Raw genomic sequence first — 21,150 nt, 5'->3', positions numbered from 1 at the left:
CCTTCTCCCACTTCGTCTTCCTCAGATACTTTAAACTCAATATGAGTATTTGTCAAATTAAAATATGTGGTTGGAATAATAGCCTTTACAACTCTTACTGTTTTATAATTACCTATACTAACAGGTAATTCACAACGAGTTTGATTATGAAATCTAATGTTCATTTATTTTACTAGAAATTTTATTTGCTTTGTGTTTAATAGTTCCAACATTATTCATCAAAACCTGAATGATGACTAGGATTGTCACTGCTATTGCAATAATCAAATGTTCAGCTAAAAATCCTACAACAGAAGCTCCTGCTTTCAAAACTGTAGAAACGACACTTCCAATAATTCCAGGTAACACAGATAGTACTTTTGTTCCTAGAGAAAGTAACCAATTTTTAAATTTGATTAATCCTTCTTTAATTTTATTTCCTGGTTTGTCAGGTTGATCAGGTTTGTCAGGTTGATCAGGTTTGTCAGCTTTGTCAGGTTTTCCAGGTTTTCCAGGTTTTCCAGGTTTACTAGTTTTACTAGGTTTGACTAAAGAACCTATACTAGCTCCAATTGCAGATATAGTCAAAATAATTGCACTTACAATTGTTGCAATTTTAAAACCTTTTAATTCGAATAATGCTTTCAGTCTTTCACCTATGGGATTATTTTCATCATTTACTGTTTTACTGTAACTTTCAGCTAATCTTTTAAAATGTGTTTTCGATCTTTCTTTTACATATTTAATTCATCTGATTCTGCTTCATCTACTTCTTTTAAATTTTCTTCTTCTCGTTGAATCAATGGTTCCATTTCTAATTCATCTCCTTGTTCATTCATATACCTAATTTTATTTCTTAATCTTTCACGAATTTTTGAATATTTTTCTTTAATATTTTGCCACATTCTTCTGAAATATTTTATAATTTCATCTTATTTTGAATCACCTGTTTTTACTGGCGTTTCTGATTTCAATACATTATCTTGAAGTTTAACTCTATCTTTAGGTGTAGCTTGAATATTAGGATTCATGAATGAAGTTTCTTGAATATCAATCTCATCATCTGGTTGTTGTAATACATTTGAGTCAGCTGCTTGATTCAATCTTTCATTCAAACTAATTGACTATGGAATTCCAGAGTCAGCTGCTTGATTCAATATTTCATTAAAACTTCCTGACTTGGGAATTCCACCAGTTGTTTTTGGTAAACTCTCTGGTAAATCTACTTCTCTAAAATTTCTCAGAAATTCAGCTCTACCTTTTCCTTTTATTGATCTTGATGCATATGGGTCAACATTTTCTTGAGTTAATCTAATTAGATTATCATTGAATGTTCTATACTAAATATGCCTATCAACACCTATCTCTAGTCTTGCATACATTTCGTTCCTATCAGTTACTAATTTTAGCCTATTTCTTCTCATATAATCATTTAAAAATCTATCTTTTCTATCAATAATGTCTTCTCTTGCAAGTATAGATTCATTTAAAGGTTGTGGCACATCTCCAGCCAATTCTGACTCAAGGATAGCATTTCCTCTTTGTCCACTTTCTAATCTATCTTCAAGTGTTTCATCTGGAGGTGTACCATATATTTCATCAGGATCATATGCTGGATTTTCATAATCAATTGGATCATAATCTGCCATTGTTTATTTTAGATAAATTTTGATAAAACAGCAGAGCCTATAACACTTCCTGCAACATACATTTGTTCATATTTTTTCTGATTAACACTAGGTTTGTACACCATTTCAGGCTGAGGATTTCTTTCATCATATGCTCGAATAGCATCTGACATATCTAAAAAGTCACTTTTTGCTTGCATTTTTTTCTGTCTTTGTTCTGATAAAAAACCAAGATGCTTTATTCTATTCTGACTCCATTCTGCTGACTGTTTTTGTAATTTTTCAATCGCCATATCATGTAGTTTACGCTCTTCCGCTGCATTCTGTTTGTCGAATGCGTGAAAGAGGGCATTCAGTTGCATTAGCGGCTGCTCCAAATAGACTCATTAATATTACACTTGCCATTTATTATTTATTTTATATAAAATCTATTTATCTTAACTACCTATATCTTTTGGCAAACCCATAGTTTTTTCGAGGTAACCCTTTGTTATGATTACGAGTGTAACAGCTCCAGTTAATTTGACAGCTTCCATCAGATTAGGCTTCGATGGATCTCCAATATTATTACTTTTCAAAAGATATTTTCCAGCCATTCCGTATCCGACAGTAAGACCTGTCAAGACTGAAGCATGATAAATTGTGCTTCCAATATTCTTCGTATCAATCATTGTCGTCATTTATTTATATATAAAAAATTAAATTTCTAATTTTGATTTTTCTTGCTTACTTTTTAAATTAGGTTTGTCAACAATAGGTTTATCTACTGAATCTTTTGTATAGTATAAAACAAATGCAGACAAACTAATACCAATTACTGATAATGGTACGTAGTAATATTCATTAAAATCAATATTTTCTTCAATTTCTTGATTTTTTTTCTTACCCTTATTCATTTTCCCATCTTCTTACCCCATTCAACACGTTTAGGATTTTTAGGCTTTTCATTATTTGTAACTTCATTTGTAACTTCATCCATTTATTTATTAATACAAATAATAGTTCATTATTATCCCATTATTAAAGTTACTTTAATAGTTCTATCATCCCATTATTAAAGTGACTTTAATAGTCATTATTATTCCATTATTATTTCATTATAATAGTTATTATTATTTTATTATAATAGTTATTATTATTTTATTTTAATTTAATTATTTTATTATGAAATAAAATGATAATAGAATTCCACTCACTTGAGGAAATACCTATAAAAATGTTAGAAAAAAGTAAAGAGTTTTCAGAATTAGAACAAGTTTTTTATGAAATAAAATTATTAGAATGTGAAAAATTAATCGATAAAATCAAAATGATCTGCGACTATATTGATTTAAAATGTATGCATTGGATCTGTATCGATTGTTTCGATCTTAAATCAATCCAGAGTGCAAATTTTTCATATCCATAATATTTCTCAATAGTCATCATGCTGTTATTGTATGTTTTCGTTCCTTCTGACATAAAATGTTTTTTAATCTCATCAAATTAATTATACGCTTTCATCCCAGACTTATATAAACAGTGAGAAATACCTTCAGATGTTATAGTCACATTTGTAATATCTGGATTTTGATAACTAGTTTTCTCAGAGTCATAGTCAGAAGCGCTTTTTAAAAAAAAAAGTAGAATTCCTTTTTTGAAGCGCGATTTACATCTACATTGATATTAACTCGCTTTTTTGTTCCAATAGCCTCAGTTTTCAATAAATGGGTATCTTCATATAAGAACCTCATGTCAGAATACAAAGATTCAATTGTATCAGTAAGTTCTGGAGAGTAAATTGTTTCATATTCAAGTTGAATGTCAGTGACAGAATATGTTTTAGTAGTTGCTGTTCCTGCTACTACAAATTTTGCATCATTGAATTTCATATTATATTCAATTGATTCTAAAATAGCTGAAGGATAAAATGGAAGAAAATCATCAAAGATTTCTGACTCAATTGGAATACAATATCGTTCACCAAATGCAGTAACTAAGGCATCTTTCTTATTTGCACCTTGTCTTTGATTTTTGTCAACTCCTTGTTGTACACGATTTTTTCTCTGTTCATCTGTTAACCAAAAATCCTTAAATGTATTATAGATATATGCTTTGTCAATTTCATTCATAGTTTTTCCTCCTAATTTCATTGTAATTCTATCAACAAGATTTCTTCCAACATTTGCAACAAATGTTGCAGTCGCTGCATTTGCTGCATTACTTACCTTTGAAGTTGTTGATAATTTAAATGTGAGTTTTATACTTTTTGGAACAATAACTTGTCCTTTTTCAAGTTGAGGAATTTTTACATATAATGTTTCTCCAGGATTTACTGAAGTTGGATTATGTGTAATTACCTCATAATTTCTTTTGGCTTTCAAGCCCTTTGCTATTTTATTTGATCTCCAAGGATCCAAATATTTTCCAAACGAAGTATCACTTGTCATTTATTTATATAAAAAAATTTAAAATAAAATAAATGACTAACATATGTAATATACAATTTACTCCATTAGATCAAGAACAACTGGAAGATATAAACAAAAAAATACAAGGAAATACAGATAACATCAACAATTTAAAGGATGAAATTAATGAGAATTTTACAAAGTTGCGAAGTTGGTTAGAAAGACTAGGAGAATATCTTTATGATAAATTATCTAGAAGAAAATGGAAAAATATTCCTGAAAATATACGTAAAATTCCTTCTTTAAAGATTGAAGAGTAAAATCTTTATAGAATAAAAATTCTATAAAAATCATACTTCTCAATGATATTTTAAGAATCTAGACCGTCCTTATATTTAATTATTTTTTCAATTTTTACCTCTTTTTCAACTTTTTCCACTGGATCTTCTTCTATAGTTTCTAATACTTTTACAATCTTTGTAACGTGTCTAATCTTACTCTAGAATCATCATTCAAAATAGCATGAATTCCTTCAATATTCTTAATTGTCTATGTCCTGTTTGACCAAATCTGCTTGTATCCTTTCGTAAATATAGGTTTCTTTAATTTCTTTCTAACTAGGTTGTCAATCTTAAATTTATTTTCAACTAGCATACTTTTTCTGTATTTAATTCAACTAATTCCGCAGAATGTATATTAGCTTCATTTGGACTAAAGTCTAAAATGCCAGAGTGAGGTCTCTCATTGTATGCAGTAATGTAATCTTGCAAAGTATCAGCCCATTTGACAGTATTTTTCTCAGTGAAATCTTTGAAAATAATTTCTTTGATTGATCTAGATAATCTATCAATTAAACCTAATGCATTATGATCTCCAATATCAACTATATCATGTTTTATTTCTAACTCTTTGAATAATTATTGCATTGGTTTATTCAGAAATTCATTTCCTGAATCTGTAATAATAAGTGTTGAATCATTATAAATTTGTTCAAATCCATGTTTTACTTCAAATTTTGTTTTATTTTTCAATTTTTCTGCATATGCTTTTCGTGTGAAAGTGTCAATTGCTAATAAAATCCATTTGTAACCTTTATTTTGTCTTGAATAATTTGACATATCTAACAAAACCAAAGAGCATTTTCACGACAGGCTATTATATGTCCTTGGATTTTATTGTTTTGCTCTTTGTGAAGTTGGTAGCTTTGCTGAGATTTTACAAATTGATCAATTTGTTAAAATTTTATCTCTGGATTAATTGTTTTCATTATTTTATAAAATGTCATTGTACTAGGATACTTATATTTTTCATATGCTTCATTCATTTATTTTATAAAATCATTTCTACCAGCATTCCTGCTGCAATAAGTCCTATAGTAAGATTAACATGAATATTTTCTTTTTTAATTTAATGAGGTATACCCTTTGGAATAATTTTTTTAATTATTTCTTCTTTTTTAATTTCATGAGGTGTACTTTTTGGAATTATTTTTTAATTTCTTTTTTGGAATGCTTTGTTTTTTCCTTACATTGATGTTATCATTTATACCAAATTTCATATTTGAATTTGCAGTCAAAAGTGCATTATTATATCCATCAGTTATTCCCATATGTAATCTCATATCAGATGGAATTAATTGCAAATCTGATCCAATAGCAAAATCTAACCTACTTCCCACTTTTTCAAATAAAGTTGTATACGGTTTTTTTGAACGTATAAGCAAACTTGCATTTTGGAATGTTTTTATTGAATGTACTAATGTTTGTCCCTCAATTGCATCTTCTACTAATGTTTGAAATTGTTTTTGTGAATCAAATGCTAATCCAGTATCTCCTATAATATCATGTCTGATCATCGCTTGTGCACCAAGAATACAATATACATAAGTTCGAATTGACTCGTTTATTCTAACTTCATCCTTCATGTGTTAAGCCTTTTCCATAAATTGTAATATAATTTTTCCAGTCATCTGAATGTAGAAATGTCAATTTGTCTATAGGTAGTCTATGTCTCATATCTGCATAATGTATTCCATCTGCATAAAATGGGAAATTGAAAGGTTTTGATAAGTAATACCTTCCATCCATTGTAAGATCAAGAAGTTTTATTTTTCCATGAGTAAAATAATTAAAATCTAAATTTGTATTAAATTCAAGCTTTAATTTTTCATAAGCTTGCTTATTATAGGAGTCATTTTTTCATTAAAATCCTTATCTCCAGGTAATGGAATTTTTAATTCGTGTAAAAATTTTCTAATCGTGAAATATACATGAAATTGAAAAATACTTTTGACTAGCGGATAACTGTTAGAAATGTGATCATTCCAACTAACTCCACAACCACTTGTTGCACAATATAGTGCAAATTTTATTTGGCTGTTCCAGTTTTTTATTGTACAATCTTTTAAATAGGTTTGTACTTGTTTATAGCTAGTAAAGCTTAAACGACTTTTCGACTCAGGATTTAAATTTGTATTCATTTTAAAATTTTGGTTTGAATTTACTGATATAGTCAATATCTTTAAAAAATCATTCGAAATTTCATTTTCTTTAAATTCTAATGGATAATATACATCAGAATTAAATTTATTGTAATTTGGAAAACTCATTTATTTATATAATAACTCTCTAGATTCAATATTTTTACTTAGATCCTAACGCTCTAGTAGCTATACCATCTTTCAACATAATCATTTTATCGTCATTTGCATCAAGTGCTACTTCTGTCACTTTTTCTGTATATAGTTGATGACTTCTTGACCTAAATACATTCATTTGCTTTTCTACTGGAATTTTATCAAGTAGTACAGATTTGTATTCTCCAAATGTTATTTCATTTTTTACAACTTGTCTTTTAACACCCTTGCACTTTTTGACGTCATCTTTGTCAGTAATATATGAATATAATTTTGATCTCAATGCTATGAATTCACTTATTTCATGTCCAGCTTCCTCATCTTTAAATTTCCCAACCACATTTTTGTTTGTTTCAGAAAAGAATTTATGCCCTTCAGGATAATTTGAAAAATCATATAAGTGTGAGTCATCTTGCATATCTTTATAAATATCTTCTGTCTAAATGTGATATACTAGTGAGTCAGTGTCAGTGTAGAGTAGTTGAGCTTTATCAGGATATGTCTTCTGGATGTGGTTATAATGGAAATTGTACATCCAATTTTTCGAAATATCCAATACTGCTTGACCAATATAAATTGGCTTATTCAGATAAATCTGAACTTGTTGTTGTTGTACTAATACAAGATCTTCACTGAAAATGTTATTAAATCGATAGTTATTAGAATTCACAAGTTTTCTCAGTTGAGTTGCATTTGTAGCTAAACTGATGTTCTCCCTCAACCTGACATTTTCCATTGTTTTTCCAAAGCATGCATTATTCATTAATTTGAAAAAATCTTTCTCGAATTTGTTATTTGCTTCAGCTCTTAGGCTTGTATTGAAATCAATATATTTTTTCATAAAATCTGTTTCATTATATTTTACACCTCTGTGAATCTTAGTCAATTTTAATCCTTTAGAAATATAGAACTTTAGTGTAGAGTGGTGTACAATATATTTAGTTTTATTTTGTAAATTTGGAATCAATTTGTTCTTTAGATGTTCTGGTGCTAAAGGATAGTCATTATGTAACTCATGTAAATGTTTAGGATATTCTAAGTCAACTTCCAGTGTACATGGAATTTTCATCCAATTTTTAATATCAGATGAAGACATCCATTTGAAATTTTTATAGGGAAGTTTTTCACTCATTGCATATCCATAAAGATTATTAGCATCGATGTAGTTAATGTAACTTGTAGGTTTATGTTCATCATAATTTTCTCCTAAATATTTATTATTCGCTTTTGCATATCTATGACTTGCTTGACAAATTCCACCTCGAATTCCTTGTTCAAAGAACATGTAAATATCTGAGTCAGTTAAAAGTTCTAATTCAACGTCTGTCATTTTCAACGTAGCTTGCCATGAGAATCCTGGAGATGTATAAAACCAAGCTGGATCTAGCGAATGAATTTTTGTACAAGTATTCCTGAAATTCTCTAGAATATCAGCTAATAAAATTACATCTGTTTCTAGATATAGCTTATGATAATCTCTGAATGTTTTACAATTGAATTCATTCCAGACATTTTTTGCATGCTGGTAATCATTCTCAGAGATTTTTGAATTATTGAATTTAGAATCAAAATCTTGTTTACTTGGAAGTTCAGTTGTTAAAACAACTCATGAATTCATATGGGTAAACTCCTTTTCTAGTTAAAAGAGTAAATTGTTCATTTTTGAATTTTGTTTTGAGATTTTTCTTCTCAGAATCTGGTAGATTATTTGCTAATTTATCCAGGAGGAGATTGCATTAATCGAAATGAGTCTAAAAACCTCATTTCAATCTGACTTTCACCTACTGGTAAGAATTTACGAAAGGAAATATAATTTTCAGAATTGTTTGCAATTACATTCAATTTTCCTTTTAATTTTTTTATAAAAAGATGTGCGTCGTAACCTGAAAGATTGTGAAAATAGATTGGAATAAATTTTGGAGATTGAAATTGTAGGTTACACTCAGTATGTGCTGCTCATCTGTATTTTCCAGTGAAATGAAATGATCTTTTACTTTATAATTGATATCAGTAAAATTTTTATTGCAAAGATAACAATTTTGTGCTGATGTGTATTTTTCCTCTTCTTCCTCAGTTAAAGATGACATAGGTTGAGGATTTAGTAAATATTTTCCTACTAGTGCAAAACATATTTCATTAATTTTCTTTACGAAATGATCTGCAATATCCTCATCTTCTGATGGTTGAATATGTGTAAATATTTTATTCTTTTTTGGAATATCATGTTGATTATATTGAATTAATAAATGAATAACTGTTTGGAATATGTTGTTGTGTTTGAACAGTTTTTCCACCACATTTTTGATTAATTGGTTTCAAGTAAGATACAAAATCAGCTGTAATAATGATTGGGTGTTTTTGCATCGCTTCTAATTTTTGAAATTTTAAGATATTCTTTCTGTCTGTTGGTAACGTAATCTTGCAAATCTCATGTTTTTTTACAATTTGTAAGGTGGTCGTTATATCTCCTATCACGAAGTTCACTTGTAGCAGCTGAAATTAACTTCATACACCTAAAGCATATTTTGACTTTTCCATCATGTTTAGTCTTTTGTGTTGAAACTAATCTTGAGACATTTTTAATCCATGCGTAGTGATAGTTTATATTATCCTTAATTTCCTCAATTTTTTCATCTTCAATTACATCTTCTTCTGATTTGTAGTAAAGTAAATTAATATATTCTCTCTCTTCTAAAATTTTATTTGAAATTCTTCTGGGACAAATATCATAAAATATATTTTTGTATTTTACTTTTTTTACGAAAGTAAACACATTGATCCCCAAATTTTCATTTTTCTTTTCAAAAATTATTATGTCATCAGTCTTCACTGGAAATTCTAATGCTTCAAACATATAGTGTCAAATTCAGGTTTATTGTAATTTGACACTCTTTCTGTATTTTTGGGATATTCAATAATGCACATTAGATTGAATATCTAAAACACTTCTGATCGTTATTTTGTATATTGATTACTGCTAATTTCTTTTGAATAATTTCTGGAAGTGGAATATATGAACTTCCTGAGAATGGTAGGTAATTGACAGTATGAATATATATTTTTGTAATTTCTCAAAAAAAATCCATCCTGAGCCTTTCTGAACTAAGTTTTTCAATTCTAAAAGCATAGTGTCAATTAATGAATTATAATTAACTTCCTCCCCTACACCTAGAATATGGACTGACCTTAACTGAAATTCTTGAACTTCAGTTTTCCTCTTTATTGAAACATGTAAAACAATATTAACTTTTAAACATACTTTGTTTTCCTGATTAATTGTTTCTTGTAAAACTGGTTTGATTTTTTCAAGATAATTTTTTATTCCAATTTTAGGTAAACCTTGCATTCGGAAATGATTAACATAACCTTTGAATGCGGAATTGATTTTTTGAACTCTCTAAACTCAATATGTTTTTCAATTAGATTTGCTATGGATGATTTTTTCATGTCATTCTTTACTCCAATTCCTAAATCTTTCGCTTGTTTGACCAAATCAGATTTTAAAATTCTTCGAATAGGATCCTTTGTTAAAAGTTATTTTAATTTTTCAATTGAAAGATTTTGAAAGTTTCTATGCCCTCTTTGTTTGACTTGTTGTAACAAAGGTTTTCTGATTGAATTTTTTTGTTTCACAGGTATTGGTTTTATATCTATATTTTCTCCATGTAATTTTTCTTCTAAAATTTTATCTAGCTTAGTCTTGGGAATTTTTCTAATATTTTTAATTCCTACTCGCTGAGCCAACACTCTTTTTTCAATTTGTGAAAGTTTTGAAATATCTGAATCAATTTTCACTTCAAAATCATCCAATATATTATTAGGAATTTGACTCAACTTTTCAATTAATTTTTCTCTTAAAAGTGAACCATAATTCTTGATTTTGTTCCTGAAAGCGAGAACTTTCAGTTCATCTCTCGATAGGCCATCTGACTTAAGTGTTTTCATTGACGTCGCCATTTATTTATATAAAAAATATTTTAGTTAAATCAAATTTTTTTAGGTGATTCCCCTATTTCTAGTTTCGGTTTCGATCTTAAATGATTAGAGTATAACCATTTAAAACAATGAAAACATTCTCTGAGTCTCTGACACTTTTTAGTGGTGCATAGAACCAATCCAACAAAAGGGTTTATCAAATGATGTGTGTGAGGGTCTATTCCTATGCAGCCCATTGTTTCACAGACAAGAATAGGACATTATTATTGTAAAGTTCACGGCTATTTAGAGTGTCGACTATCCATAAATGCACCACGCCTACTACCCAGGTAGATATTTGATACAATTCGTGATCAGTATATACATTGTTGATTTTAACATGTATTTCCATTGGCAATACACATATTTTTCACTACAATTATTGCAAACATTGCAAGGCAATCATGCAATGTCCGTAATCTACTAACGTCTGGTTCTTTGTAAGTGGTATCAACGATTCGTATGGGCGATGTACTTAACGGCTTTTTCAAAGTCGAAGAAATACGAGAATACTCGATATCGTTAACATAACCCGTGGAGATATACGATCCCATTCCGAATAAAAGCGATGAATAGCGACCGATATACGAGATTGATCGACCAGCGGATTATGCCTAAATTAGGCCTCAATCACAGTAATGCGAAACTAAGAACATATTGCAGAACTGAAAACCTGGGCCCACATGGAAAAGTCTCGTATTCTGATCGGATTCGATCGGATTTACTCACGATTATAAAGGATTAATTTTACGAGATTTAACGATGGTTCTCGATATGTTACTATGTGGATTATCGGACTAACGCCAGGGGTTTAATCTTTTCGATAGAATTCGAGAATCTGCTCTGCATGACTTCGCAGTCGAGGCTTATAATACGAGATGAATTCGATGCACAGATTAGGCATCCCTGTGGATTTACGAGAGATTACGATGCTGATACAGAATACGATCGAAATACGAGTAAAATACGAGATCTGGGGTTCATATTGATACCGTAACTGTAGAGCTGAAGGGACGCGCCTGAGTTGTTATAATCGATGGACTGACGACCAGAGTTTTCACAAAGTAACAAATAGTTTGACGATGATGTATTAGCGGTGACGATTATCTATCTAATATTTTATTGTTTTGTAGTGACGTACGTATCAGATGAATGTGTTATGGCGGGTATGAGGCAGGCGTTAGGGCTGTTTAGGTTGCGGAATCAACCGATGGTTTGAGCAGCGTTAGTGCCGTTTTGGTTTTGGATTTTATGGCTATCCCTCTGCAGAAATATGTGGCTAAAACCGCGGGAAAATCGCTGCTGCAATCGGGTGCCCAATTTGCCGGCGATTTGTTAAAGGAAGAAATATCAAACAGGCTGCGAAACAAAGGGCTATTGAAGCTGGCAAGAATATTGGGAGAATCGTGCTTTCTTCTGTTAGGTATTTGGCCCAAGAAACGCCAAGCGGCTCGAATAAAAAGCGGAAAGCCTCCACGCCTCTCACCAGTCGTAGACAGGCGAAGCGTCTGAGAGCATCTACAAAAAAGTCAGCATCTCGTATCTTCGGTTAACTAACACGTGGATGTGGATGTGCAAACAACGATATTAAGTGGTTTTCTTTATCCCCAACGCTTCCAAGCATTGAAAAGTCACAGCACATCGAATATTTGCCTGTAGGTACACTTACCGATGACACGCCTATCGATTTTTTTGTCTGTAATCGCGGAGATGAATCCATCGTATCTTTATCTCAAGCTCAAAGTTACCAACGCTGATGGTACAGACTTGGAAGAGAATGCAAAGGTTGGTCCTGTCAACAATCTGCTGCACAGCTTATTCAGTCAGATTGATTTATCGTTAAACGGACAATTGGTCACATCTTCTAACAACACATATCCGTACAGGGCGAATATTGAGAAGTTGCTGTCGTACTGTGAAGAAGCCAAGAAAAGTCAGCTTCAGGCGGGTCTCTGGTTTGCCGATGACCCCGGTAAATTTGAAAAGGTCGAGCCTACAGCAGCCGACACTAATGGTGGCTTCAAAGCAAGGGCCAAATTTATTGCGTAAAGCAGACAGCTTGATCTGTTTGGCAGATTGCACCTTGATCTGTGCCATATCTGCTCAATGGTGTGGACATGAAAATAAGACTGAATCGTACTAAAAATATGTTCTTTCTTATGTCTGACCTTGATACTGAGGTGACGAAGATATGTGTAATAACCGTCTATTATTTCTGATTGATAATCCCCGTGGTAGACAAGGGGTTTTATGAAAATTATCTGTTTTTATTAAAAACTTCTTCTGTGAAATAAGTTAGCCTTTAGCAAATAATATTGTCTTGTACTTGGTTATCCTTACACTGACACCAATCTTGTATTTTGGTTGACCATAATCTTTAGAAAGTAGAAATGCACCATATAGGTTGTACCAGACAGTCCCGGCATTTTCTTCCTTTCTTACTTCGACGGGTTTCATTCCAATGGATGAGTGAAATGTGTGATTGTAACTATTTACTAAATCATCCAAGATTCCGAACCATTTGTAAGTCTCTTTCGCTATGAAATATTTCCACATTCCTGTTTTTATAGTCCAGTTAAATATTTCAACAACAGCTGCTTTCTTGTTTGAGAAAGCTGAAAATCATTCGATGTTATTTTTCTCCAGTAAATATTTCAATGATTTGTTGTAGAACCATTTACCATCGTCAAACTGTAGTTTCTCTGGTTCGGTTTTTTGAAAATAGTGACAAATAAATCCTTCACTTCTTCTCCCTTCTTAGTCATGAGAGGAAGAGCTTATGCATAGCAGCTGAATAAAGCAATGACAGTTAAGATATATACGAAGTTGTTATTGTCCTTTTGATACTTCTGTAAATCCAATAAATCGGCTTGCCATAGGGACCATTATTTTTAGAAAAGTGATTTTTTTTTTCGGTGATTGGTTGATGTAATTGAAAGGTTGGTAAATTGGCGAGGACATATTTTAGTTCTCTATCATTTATTTAACCATCATCATCTCTTCAGGGTTTCTCAGTTTGTAAATGGCTGGATTGTTGATTGGCACTGTAGTCAACGCCGTTGCGTTTTCAGGGGCTGGATATCTCTTCAAAGCCATTGATAAAAATGGGTATCAAGACGAAATGAGAAGACACAATTTAGCTGCTGCAAATTACAAAGATAATCTAATGCTTTTGATGAGCACTGTAAACAGGTATTTGATTACGTTATTAAAAAGAGAAAATGAAAGTACAATTGATTTTCAGAATGTTGATGCATCGTTTGTTCTCTACAGCGAACTACATCCAGAGAATTGAGTACAACTTAGGAAAAAGGCAGCGTTGAAAGATGTTTACCAACTAAGTGGGGAAATGAAAAACAACAAACATCACTTTATCATTGGTGGAGTGTTAGGCGTTGGGTTTTGAGTGAAATATCTGACTTCGAGTCTGCAGCGGAGTTGGAGAGATTACTATTCTCGAGGGTGATATTTCGTTTGTGAAGATAGAGCAAGAAATAAGAGAGTAACGAGGGGTTATGGTTTTACACGCTTATGCCAGTTTTCCAACGAAACCTCACTTGTTGAAATCCAAGCCGAAAAGTTGGACCCCGAAAGTTAGATAAGTTTTTGTATAACCATGATAATAATGATAATAATTTATTGTAAAAAAACCTCCAAATAAGGAGCAGACAACACAAATATGCAATAAAAATCATATACAGAGAACGAATAAAAAAAAGCGATCATAAGGGTGAAAGTAAAAGCTTCAATAGTTTATGGTTTTTCCGGTTTAGATTGGCACATAAGGTTTTTATCGAATCGACAATTCCATTCTCCTCCCAGGTGATACGTCTAGGCCTACCTGTTGGATTTACAAACAGGACATTGGCGGAAGAGGGCCCGACGAACTAAACACTCGGTTACACAGGGTACCCTTAATTTTTCTCGTGCCAATGACGACGTCTCGTGCTTTACATGACCGCCAGACCCCGTTAGCGAAAGATGAGCAAAATTGGTGGAATGCCTCTCAGCTGGATGTTTATAATAGGTCAGATAAGCTGATTGATTGCACTCCAAGGCCTTCCTCCTAGACATCTGCTATTGCACTACAGACACCACCTGCTGTGTTAGGTTTACCTGTCTTACTGGGTTCAGTGTTGCTGAATTCGTGCCATGAATTGTTATATAATGTTATATAATGATGAGTCATGGATTGGTCAAGGAACAGTTGCTTCAATGATTGTGATGCAGAGAAGCAGTGTATGCTTCTGCATTGGTTTCTATCTGATGTCCATGAAATTTTCGTTCAAAGTCACTCTACAAACCCTTGGCAGATTTGAAGCAATATTCCTGTTTGTCACTGTTACAATACACCTTGGGATTTCACCCCAGACTGACCATAAAATTCCTAGGCCAAGGTCTGCATGGTCTGTGTGTTAACAGAACAGGTAAAGATGAAACAGCATGCTTCATGCTAAACTGGACATTGCAGGATAGGCAGTATATCCACACCTGATGCATTGCAATTTTTTTAGCTTAAGTTGAAATTGGACGGATAGTTCTGACCTGGCTACAGGGAGTCTGTGTCAGTAAGTAGGCCACGCAATAGCATACATTATATAGGTCGCAGGGATGTGTACTATTTTCAAGTTAGGTCGAGATAGAGGCAAGGCTCCTCTCCTAAGAGTAAGGGTGGGGGTGGTCAAATTCGGATGGATAACAGTGAGCCCAGGGTAATCTAGTTGTACCCCATTCTGTCCCACCGCTTTGCACACGATCGCTCTTCGCAGGGCGGAACAATATATTGTTTAAAGCCTTCAAGGCCCCTACATCATTATTGTTTACAGGCCTAACTTAAAAAGCAAGGTACATGTTTTAACCAGTCTGATGAAAAACTTAAAAAAAAATATGTTTTTTTCACATAGGCCTACTATAAACAAACAGTCCGAAAAAGCAGTTACATCCTGCACCATGATCAACTACAATATTGCAATATAGAAACAAGCATCCGACAGGACCAATCAGGTCTTCATCTGAAGCATTGCCATTAGGCCTACATTGAGTACACTCTGATTTTGTCAGATGATGTGCCACTTACAGGCAGGAGTAACGATAACAAATTCTGTAACACCTGCTGTGGTAGGTCAGCCAGACATGCCATAGGAGATTAGGCTAGATTGCGCTAATCTCTGATCACGCCTGATTACCCTAATAACAACATCATCGGGCAATTCAAAGAGAAACTCCAACCTCACGGCCTCAAGGCATTTGCCTTTGCAGCCTGAGGTTCGCTTTTTAACCTTCGCTAACGGGATCTGGCTGTAATGAAAATCGATGGAGAGAATCCTTCTTAAAAGTCCAATTTGCTTCTGTTCGATTACTTTCCGCGGGTTGTCAATATCCAATGCCTCTAATAGAGGGCTATGATGACAACATTTCGATAAACCAAAGCATCGTTTGATCAGGGAACCCTGCAACTTTTCCAGTTTCCGAAAATTGCCCCGACTCAGATCAATTGTGTGCATGCCATGTGTGCATACCATACCATACCATACCACTGAGCACTCCCACTGTGCCCTTTATCCATTCTACAAAATCAGTCACTTACATCCACTAAATACCGAGTTAAATGCTCAAAAATGCGACACTTCTTCCTAAAATAACACTTGTTTACTCCTCAAATTATCAAAACTGGGGGCTGCCATCTTCCCACAATGCACTGCTCAAGCTGTCTCGACCAATCAGCGATCGCCTTTCATAGGTTGGATAGCAACAAGCTGGTTTTGTTTACGCCTGCAGTGGTTCACAAGCTTTGCTCTGATTGGTTCAGGATGACGTAAAATGGAATTCCAATGCCATATTTGGAAACTAGGGTGATTCCCGATTCTAGTGATACCAAATATGGCGCAATGCGATTTCTGGCTTGTCAGGGAGAAATCAGTAGAAAATGGCAATTTCTGAAGAAAACCTTAGCTAAAACAAAGACTTCTGCAAACATACCCCTCAAAAAACTTCATAATTAAGGTGATTACAATGTTTTTTTTCGCTATTTTGATCTTTGGGATCGTTGATGGTGTGTTTATGAACTCATTTTTGCAGAAACCTCAACTTCGTCAAAATCCACATGTTACAATGTATTGTGCTATATCTCATAATTAGCATATGCGCATTCCGACTCATTTTGCTAGCACGGGTCACAAATAGTGACGGAGAGCACACGCTCTCCCAAAGTTTCACTTTCGCATCAATCCGGAGACCTTGATAACACATACCACAGCCACTTAAACTAAAGTAGGCATTTCTACAAGATCGCGCGCGGTTTTCAACATGTCTATGATAAATGTTTAGTTTGTGCATATCAACTTTTAGTGAAATATCTGACTTAGAGTAAGCAGAGCCTTTGGAGAGAGAGAGGTAAGGTAATTTTTAAGTTTTTAAGGTAGCAGCGGAGATTGCGAGGCCTTCAGATAATAGAACCATAGCTTGAGGGTATTTTTCGGCTAAAATTTGTAGTAAGTATATCTGTATTTCGCGTTGACCCCCCCCCCCCCAGCCGGTTGATTAATTGCAAAAAAAATGATAATTTACCACTTCCCCGGCTGATTAATTCAAAAAATGACAACATACCCCTTTTTTCGGTCGTCGATCCTACTTTCAACGATCAAACAGCTGCTTTTGGCAACACGAAATACAAATATTCCAACTTTAAGACGAAAAACACTAAAATACCTCAGTCCTTAATTTCCTAAAAGAAACGTCTAAATCAATCATCAAAACAATTTTCTTCACCAAAAACGTTAATCTTAAAATCCGTCACATCCAAATCTCAAATATTCCTGACTTTTCCATATCCGAAGGATGTTACACCTCGAAAAACGAACATCACGAAAACACACGTAACACACCTAGATTAGATATTTCACCCAAAATCCTACACCTATCATGCTCCAACCGGGCAGAACACCCACACACTTCCCAAGTATCTCTCTCTGTATTCTGAAACCATCTTCTCTCAACATAACGGGAATTCCCATTCGTTAATCCCAGCGGAGCCGACTTCCCAGTAAAAAAAATCATTAACAGGAATTCCCATTCGTAATTCCAAGAGCAATCCCGCAGTGAATGTTTTTTATCAACTATAAAACACTAATGATTCACCATATCTGTTGTGTAAGTATTAGCTCAGTCAGTTCAACTTCAGGTTTGCAAACATTAGATATCCACCGGAAGCCCTGGAAGCGCCAGCTCTGCTGGTTCTAATCTCGACAAGGTTGGGAAAAATATTTATCATGCTATGATAGGTTTACCAGATAGATACCCAGTCCTTTTCGAATATTTTAATGTTCTGTTTTATTGATAGAGTCAGATCAAAGTCTGTTCCAAACACTCATTCCATAACTGGATATGGGAGTTGTTTCGAGGTTGGAGATGGATCAGCGTTAGTTCTCCATTAAAATTTCCATTGGCCTCCCCATTGTTGGTAGCGAAGCATACGGTTTAGCCAGATTCTCCACGAGTAGTTTCCTTTTCAATTGGAGCAAACCTTTGCCTGCATATATATATTCCAGCAATAAATGTCACAGGGATAGCCAACCACAAACAATTAATGTTACTACAAGACGGTCTCAGACGCTGATTGAGGTTGTTCAGACGTTTTTGGCGCTTCTACATTAGTTCCAGCTCGCTGGGTTACACTTTTAGGAATTAGCGGGGTGGTGGCAATTCTTTGATCATTTTTCCATTAACACGATCCATCTTTCCATGTTGTTTTTTTTACATTGGAGCATCTACCCAACTCCCACGACCAAGCGATCTGCTTAGGTGATCTCTGCTTTTTAGGGAACTGACGTTCACTTGACTCAGTTAGATTCGACTCAGACGCTACATCTTTCTCTTTGGGTGTTGTTTCCTGCAGGTTGCCCTCCCCACTCTGCATTTATTTCCTGTAAATTTAATGGTTGACTATATGTGGGAATTAACGTTCTGTTGCGGTTGCTGAGAGTAAGTAAACACGTTGTAGCCATCGCCATCAGCCCACCAATTTTCAAATTAAGAAACACCAGTCCACCTCTCCATCTCATTCATCACGATGTAATCGTTCATAAGATCCTCGTACAGATTATCTCTGTCACAATTCGGTAAAATCCAACCTGCTAAAGATTAATAAGCCTTGATGACCATTTTTTCTAAATGTGTCATGAACTCTGGAGGCGAAAGTGCTCTGGTAGATTCTGTCAGATGTTAAGATGTATTTTTCTGACATGTAGACAAGGTCGTTAAAAGTGAATTGCTTCCCAGTGAATTATTTTGTCTTGCAAGTGGCAACTAAAACCTCAAGATCTCCATTTGCGTTTATAATTTGTTCGAACCATACTTGACAAGGAGTGGCTGGGTTTTGACTAGTTGTCTGTAACTCAGTCTGATTAAGTAATTTCTTAATGCCTTCCCGAAATCGCCAAGTTTCAAAGTTTGATAGATTTATTTTCACTGGCCTGCAAATTAGCACAGTCGTCAATGATAAAAAGAGTATTTGAACCATTGTAAACTTCCATGGAAGCAAGCAATATTTTATTCAGGTCTCTTTTCACGATATTGGGATCAATAAAAATGAGGTTTCTATCTTTGAAAATCCACTCTTGGCCGATTGTTTGATTGTAACTCTGGCCACAGTTTGAGTTTTTTTCTGTGTGTACAGTTCCACTTATACACATATTGGTGATGTCGAGTCCCTTGGCCAGAGTAACGGCCTGTTCTTCCATTGTCCAGGCGGAAATCCACTGTCTTGGGGAAGACAGCTTTCAGACTCCGTTGTCTCATTTATTAGGCAATGTGCATAATCTGTAAACCTCGTACATACTGTAGAGGATGTTTTGATTTTATATTGGCCATGTTTATCCGGTTTTTTAGACACTATAGCTGCGCTTACACCACGAAATATTGGTGGACCAATTGCACTTACACCACCACATTGCCGCGACAAATTGGTTCGGCAATCCATTGCCGATACAAATTGCCGAGCGAATTTGTCCCACCAAGCTTGATGGTCCAAATTCGCCCGGCTTGTTGAAAGCTCGGCTTTGTCGTGGTGTAAGCGCAAATGGATCGGCAATTAGCTAGTTAGATGGTTCGGCTCCAGGTGGCGTTTTCGAAATGGCGCTTTCTGCTTATTGTTTGCGCGCCATCTGTAGCCGGATTTTTATAACTAGCTGCAGCGCTGGTGTAAGCGCTTGGTGGATTTTCGATGATGCGGCATTGGTTCCCGAACCAAGATTGGTGGTCCATTTTCAGGTGGTGTAAGTGCGGCTAAATTAGTGCACATGTGCTGTCCAAATTTCATGAGATTAAGTTTGCTGACCCATGGCCATGTGCATGAGGAAACCAGCCCTGTAAAAATTATCTCCTAACCATCCCCTACCAACTAATGGAAAATGCCTTAGATGCCGGGGGGGGGGATGGATATTTGATGAGGGTAGAGTTTCTGAGGAATAGTTTATTGACTTTAGCTCTCAGCTCATCTGAGCCAGGTAACCTCCTGCTGAGTTGCCCGACCAAAGGCTGAGGTCAACATGTTGTTACATAACCGACCTTGCTATCACATCCTGGTTGCCTTGTAGTTGACCAAATTACTTTATCACTGGTTAAGCTGGCCATTCGGTAGATAAGGTAAATATGCCGATCATCACTGTGTGTAGTATCAGCGGGGTGCTTGCAATTGGAGGGCGACTAAATATTTTACAGGGCTGGTTTCCTCATGGGCAGCACGTACTGGACTTATCAATATTGTGCAGTTAATTCACTGCTTTGTTATTAAACTTAGGGGACTTTTGTTTTGTATTTACATATTTTACGTGGACCTGATGGGTATCACGATTGAATAAAGTTAAAGAACTGGTGAAATATCCACGGCTTTGTCGAGTTTCTGAAGTCAGTGAAGAGCTAGACAGTCGATAAAGTCGCTACATTTATTGTATTCAAAGGTTTGACAAACCACAATGATGTTTTCAAAATTCCCTTTATAGTAAGTTTCCAACAAATCTAAGACGAAGTGAGTTTTTCCACAATTTGTACAACCAGAAATAATGGCATTAAAATTTTCGTAAATAAATAACGCTGAAGGTATCGAAGCGACAGCTCCATTCGAAGCATACAGCTCAGCTGGTAATGTAATTTATCAAAGAGATTAATCCATGAGATTTTTCAAAGAGATTAATCCATGAGATTTTTCAAAGAGATATATTTATTGGGGCCGTGGGATGGGACATTGTCATATAGATACCCTGCAGACAAATTACCAAGTGTAACAACCAAACCAAGTTTTAGAAAAAAACTTCTGTAAAGCGTACACAATATCTTTCTTGTTTATTGTCTCCATTGATAAACCGCAAAAGTTAAGGTATTTAGTGCACACTTCGTGCTTGTCTAATACACGCTAATAAAATGTAATTAGTGCATGATGCTCACGATTTGAGAATTTTGAACTTTAAACTGTGCATCTGAAACAATAAAGATATGCATTTTGGACCTTTAGGGACGTTTTGTCCCATCTTTTGTGATAGTCAACTGA

At 34.2% G+C, this 21,150-nt stretch overlaps 1 protein-coding gene across 6 annotated transcripts in view; it reads right to left on the bottom strand.

Moving 5' to 3' along the window:
- The window catches only part of LOC135497818 (uncharacterized), a 205,727-nt gene that overhangs the window by 120,232 nt on the left and 64,345 nt on the right, over positions 1–21,150 (bottom strand). The window lies entirely within an intron of this gene.

This window comes from Lineus longissimus, chromosome 13, assembly GCF_910592395.1.
Source record: "Lineus longissimus chromosome 13, tnLinLong1.2, whole genome shotgun sequence".
NCBI lineage: Eukaryota > Metazoa > Nemertea > Pilidiophora > Heteronemertea > Lineidae > Lineus > Lineus longissimus.
This window is presented reverse-complemented; position numbering and strand designations above follow the sequence as displayed.